Source organism: Condylura cristata, unplaced genomic scaffold, assembly GCF_000260355.1.
Source record: "Condylura cristata isolate star-nosed mole 26May11 unplaced genomic scaffold, ConCri1.0 scaffold00014, whole genome shotgun sequence".
Classification (NCBI taxonomy): Eukaryota; Metazoa; Chordata; class Mammalia; order Eulipotyphla; family Talpidae; genus Condylura; species Condylura cristata.
The window spans coordinates 22820691-22827010 of NW_004567115.1; the positions used below are offsets into that span (position 1 = coordinate 22820691).

The window sequence follows — 6320 nt, forward strand, 5'->3', positions numbered from 1 at the left end:
CTCATCAGTACTAGAACAACATGTCTACGTGAAGAAGAAACTCACTTTATAATTTTGAATAGGTCATAGTTTGTTTTGTTTGGGTGGGATTGTTACTCTTTTTTGCTTCCCCCAAGCCAATGCATTATCAGGATAGTTGCTAAGTGCAGGACTTTATAAATCTTTCAGGAAAAACCCAATAGAGCCATGAATCCACAATAGGAACATTTTTGTTTGTTTCAAAGCCAAAAATAAATAATATCACAGAAAGACTGTAAAGCACACATGGAGTAAAATAAACCATTCTGACTGTCCTTGCTTATATCACCTGATTTATAGATTTTGATGTGACCAAGTTGTTAAAGACAAACTTAGAAAATATTTTAGTATATTTCCATTTGAAGTATACTAAAGGGAGAAAAGAAAAAAATAACAGCTGAAACAACTCTGTCATTTGAAAAACACCATCCAGATGTTCAGAATAGGAGCTTGGCATTTCCACAAGGCAAGTGCTGAGCGTGTGATACCAGCTCTAAAAGAGGTGAAGATATTCCCCAATGATGATACATTTGCAGTGAGTCAGAACCAGAATTCAAGCAGATCCAAACATTTAACTGCACAAATACATGCAGCTGACTGGGTATGAGTCAGAGCAGGCATTAGAAGCGAAAATGCAACAGAAAGGGAAGTGGCTCTGTTACAGAGCAACCCCGATAGGATACAAAATGGGTCACCCGACTGTGGATTCTCACCCATGCTCTTAAAGGGACTATAATAAGGACTCAACTGCAAGTACACATGGAAAAGTTAGTAAAGGATTTATTTACAAAAGAAGGGGAAGTGAAGAAATGAATAACTCAAGGAGAAAGAGAGGGAGATAAATTGGTTAATGCAATCAACTAGTTCCACTGACCTAGAATCCCAATGGAGACCCAGCAAAAGCCAAGAGTCCAAGAGGCCAAGAGCTAAGAACCAAGGGTGCAAGAGGCCAAATGACCAATAGAGCCCCAAGGCCCACATGCCTGGCTCTGTTACCAAAAGTGGCTGCTAGCTCCACCCTCACGTTCCAACATGCTTCCCTTCAGTGATGATGAGATTTGTAATTCCAGGTGTCGTGATGACTTCATTCTCGAGTGTGGGTGAAGTCCACAAAACCTGTGATGGTAGAGTTTGTTCAGGGCATCCTTTCCTCCTAACAACTCAAAGGTTTACCGACATCCCATTCTGCCATGTACTTAAGTTATGGAGCACAGGTTTTCTTTCACCTTCTACCACAGTTTTTGAAATGTGGTATTCCTGTGAAATCACTGTTGATAGTTCTTCAGTATTTTTCTGCTCTCAACTACATAAGGTACTTGCAGTGGTGACTGAAGAGAAAATTGTACTCAGGATTAAACAAATGGACCATATCCACTTAACCACTGAACCCCAGAAGAAAATTAAGTGAGAGGACCTTTCTTCTCCTGGGTTGATTGTCTTAGAACCTGATTTATAGGGGGGCAGGAAAAAGTTACACAGCACCCAGCTCTACTTCACTAGTAAAGTGACTGAGTATTACTGCCTGGAGGAGGTGACACATGCCACGTTGTCTTTAAAAAATCTCTGTCTCTCTCAGTCTCACCCCCTCCCCCTTCTCTCCTTCCTCCTTCCTACACTCTCTCACCACAGTCCAACTCACTTGTATCCTGTGTGTTAGTCACTTGTACTGGGATAGTCTAAGCTCTGACACATGTTCCTTCAGTCAGGCTATATCACTCTAATTTTCCCTGTATCTCTGTTCTGTCATTTCTAAGAAAACAGCTTTGCAATTCACTAGTGAGTGTTAGTATTGGGTTTTATATTAATACTTATGAGAGCTTATAAATTTAATAAGAAAATCTTAGGGAAAAATCTCTTAATCAAAAGGTAACACTTGCTGATGAATAAAACACTGTGGAGAAAATAGGTAGGGTTCTTAGGTTCTTACTCAATCCCTGCAGACTGCTGTCACAATGAACCTGCTCCCTAGAGTGAAATTATGAGCTCCCTGACTGCCAACAACTCACTGGCTGCCCTTACAATTTGATGGAAATTCATGGAACAAGGTCAAGTTCTTCTCAATGGATTCACCCATCTTTCAAGGAAATGCCTTTAGCCACAAATTTAGCCTCTTGGATTCCAGGAGATCTCCTCTGTGTACAACATTGCAATTCAAGACATTATCAGTAGAAAAAAAAATTATATCATATATCAGATACATGAAGTAATCTTAAAATAGTAAAATAATATAGTGAGACACAATAGGGTATATAATCCTGTTTAAGAAATGTTTCTTTTGTTTAGTCTAGAATTCTGTCAGCTACCTGTGGCATTGTCATAAGGTTTTAAGCCAAGGAGATTAGCTGACTAGTAAAAGGAAAAACAAAATCTCTTTAGGGGAAAATGGGTTAGAATGGTGAATATAATTCTCTCAAATAGGTCAGAATATAAATCTCTCTCAATGTCTTAGCATCTTTTCAAAATGGGAAAAATGGTCTAATGGGTGTCACATTTGGAGTTAATTCTGGGTTTTTGTCACTTGGCATTTTCTGAACTTGTTTTTCTTTTGTCCAGACCAGAATTCATTGAGATTTTAATCAAGTGAAGATAACTTGCTATTCCTCAGAATATGGTATACCCCTGACCCCTGCTAAGAGTTGGTTCTCTTTTATATATTTTTTTTTGGGGTGGGGGGGCAAGGGGACTAAAGTGAATGTTTAGTCACTTGTTATAGAAATGATTCTGGGGATGGGCCCTCGCTGGTGGCTGGTAGTGCAGCGGGTTAAAGCACAGCACAAAGAAGCTTAAGCCACTTCCGCATGAGTTCGATCCCTGCCTGCCCCAGAGGAGATCCACATGGCGAGGCAGACCTCTCCTGACTGGCCCACTGCTCCCCTCAGCAGTGTACTTCGTCGATCTGCCTGTTCTGTACCCCATTCTGTCTCTGGTGAATCCTCTCACCCTCCGCATCTCTGGCCTGTACCCCAGTTCTGTACGAATAAATAAATAAATCTTAAAAAAAATGGTTCTGGGGACTTTGAGATCTCAGATGCTAGTAAAATTAGAAGTTTTTATAATGCTCTGTCTCTTTAAGACAAAATTAACAAATATTCCCACATCTTCCTAAGTCCTGAATTCATTTTTTAATATAATTGACATATAACATTATGTAAGTTTAAGTGTACAATGGTGATTGAAACATGTTTATATTATTATTGTTTACCACAATAAGATTATTTAACATATCCTTCACCACATGTAGTTACCACTTTGTAGTTGTTATGGTGAGAACATTAAAGCTTTGCTTTCATAGTACTTTCAAATATGTAATACAGTACTCTTAATTATACTCATCATGTTCCCATGGGAACAGCAAAATTTTATCCTTGAATCTTGCCCTGTCCTTGTCCCAGAGCCTTTCCTGTCTCATAACAGCCAAAAAATCACTTAGACTTTATTGACTCTGAGGACTGAAATGAACTATTATTTTGGGAGCATCTCTAGTACAAGATAAATCACCAGATGTTTTGCATCTTAACACTTTCATGATGTAAGTATTATTAATGTTTAAAGTTACATAGTATATTAATGCTATAAAATCAAGATTCAAGCTCACATCACTGCAACTATAAAATCTGATTATTTCCACTGCATTTTACTACTTTCGTAGAGGGTGGAGATGGCATCGGACAATAGGTAAAATTGATTTAGCTAAATTACGGTTGAATTCATACTTTTATCTAACAATTCAATTCATAGTAATTTACTTTGTAAACATACATCCACAAGTACAAAATGTCATTCACAAAGTTGTAATAGTAAAAACCAGGAAAGAAAAATATCTGACAGCAAGAGAATGATTGAATAAGTTATGATGCATTTGCCTATTGAATTATTATGAAGTCACATAAAAGAAAACTAGTTAACTGTAATAATACCTAGAAATACTGTTAATTTTAAAATAGGGTGCACAATACTGTATGTATCACAGTAGAATATGTTAATATTTGTGTGAGAATATATATATATTCTATTTTCATATATAAATGTATATATTAATAAAGAGAACCATCAGAAAAAAAAACATAAGTAATAAGAATGAAAACTTAAAGGTAGTAGAGGGATATGAGGGAGTGAGAAAACTAAGATTGAAGCTACATTTCTTTATTTTTGCAATTTTATTTTTAAATTATAAATGTTTTACAATGCTTAAAAGTAAGTCATAGTGAAAAAAGAAAACAAATCTCTCAAAAACTAAAACTTAAGAATAAAACAAATTACATAAATTAACCACATAGAAGAAGTAGCTATTTCAGTGACATTATAAAACAAGATAGTGACCAGACACTAATAGTGGGAAACATACAAAAATTTAAGGGATACAATAAAAGCAGCCCTAATAAGACTTTGATGAAATAATAAGAGTACAGATAAATAACTTGCTATTTCAGTGCCTAGTGTAGCCATGGCTCATGTTCCCAAGAAGCATCTGAAGCAAGTCACAGCTCCAACTGACTGGATGCTGGAGGAACTAACTATGGTGTTTGCTTCTTGGCCATCCACCAGTTCACACTAGCTAAGAGGATGTCTCCTTCTTATCATTTTACCAAGGAACATATTTCAATGTGTTCTCATATGAGATGAGGTTGAAGAAGATATGTATGCAGCAGTTCATGAGTATTGATGGCAAGGATAACACTATAAAACCACCTCCCTTGCTGGTTTTATATATGTCATTGGAATTGACCAAACTGTAGATAATTTCCATCTGATCTGTGATAGCAAGGATCATTATGCTGTTCAATTTATTACTCATTACCCAAGGGAGGCCAAGAACAAGTTGTGCAGTTGAGGAAGATCTTTGTGGGCACCAAAGGAATCCCTCATCTGGTGACCTATGATGCTGGTACAATCAACTATCCTGAGCTCCTCATGAAGGAGAATGACACCATTCAGGTATAGTTGGAGACTGGCTAGATTACAATTTGGTCAAGTGTGACCTCAGAACCTGAGAATAGTGACTGGAGATTGGGAATAATTTGTGTGGTTGCCAACAGATAGAGACATCCTGGTGCTTTTGAGTTGTCCATGTAAAAAATGCCAACCACATACAGTAGCTTTGCCTCTTGCTTCTTCGATATTTGTATTATTGGCAGAGGCAATAGCCAGGGATTTCACTCCCTCAAGGAAAAAGTATCTGCCTCACCATTGCTAAAGAGAAACAAGAAGTTTACAGCTAAAGAGAAACAAGAAGTTTACAGCCCAAGAGAAGAGTCAGTGAAATGCTTTCTAGATGACATAATTGGATGGAAAGGTCTTGATACTTAATTAATCACCAGTTAATACAGAATGAATTCAATCCCGAGCTAGGGAGCTGACCCACATGGCGCAGCAAAACTCTGCTGTCCTTCCGCTCCTCTCAGCAGTGCTCCCTTCAGCACTGTATTTCAGTCAATCTGCTTGTTCTCCTCCCTGCTCCGTCCCCCTACACCTCTGACCTACCCCAGTTCTTGTAGGCATAAACAAATAAAATAAATCTTAACAACAACAAAAATATTAGAGTGGAAATCAATAAAATAGAAAATGATTAGAAAAAAATTATTTGGGTTTCTTAAAAGATAAACAGAATAGATACAAAACTTAGCTAGACTAACTAAAAAAGAGAGAGAGATAAGACTCCTGAGGAGAAATCAAACATGGTACAAAAAATGAACAATGATGTAAATATAATAATAGGTTAAACAAAAAGAGAAGACTCAAATGTAAGTATGAAAGTAAGACATTATAACTGACGCCAAAGAAAATTTTAAAAGCATCCTAAGATACTTCTATAAACAAATATATGGTAAGGGTGCCTGGGGGTGTAATTGGGTATTTTGGAGTAAAATAGAGGAAATGGAGGGTAGAAACATCTGATTTGCTTTTGTTTCTGTATATTTTGGTTTCAGCCACCTTTTTCTCAGATCTTGATTTTTTTTCATTCAGTGTACTGCTTTCTGGCAGATCAAAGTAAAGAGATTAATGCCAGTACATTTAATTCTATTTATCAGTATTCCTAAACCTGTCAAACAGTCAGACTTCAGTAGCCAATGCATTTCCATGGCCCTCCCAGCCCATTCCCTAGGGTAGGAGGGGCTAGAGGAGACCCTTTTGCTACATATTTGTGGAAGAGCAATACCCAAGATATTTAATATACAAAGTAGGCATCTCTGAAGAAATTCAGAAAACCCCATTTTATTTAACTAGTCACCCAAATGCTGGTATGTAACCAGATTTTTGGAAACCAATAAATAAAATGAAATTAAGGTCAAGATAAAATGCAA

The 6320-nt window shown here is 37.0% G+C and overlaps 1 pseudogene; it reads left to right on the forward strand.

The window, feature by feature from the left end:
• Positions 1-4462: 4462 nt before the first annotated feature.
• Positions 4463-5058, forward strand: LOC101620314 (annotated as a pseudogene).
• Positions 5059-6320: the final 1262 nt, after the last annotated feature.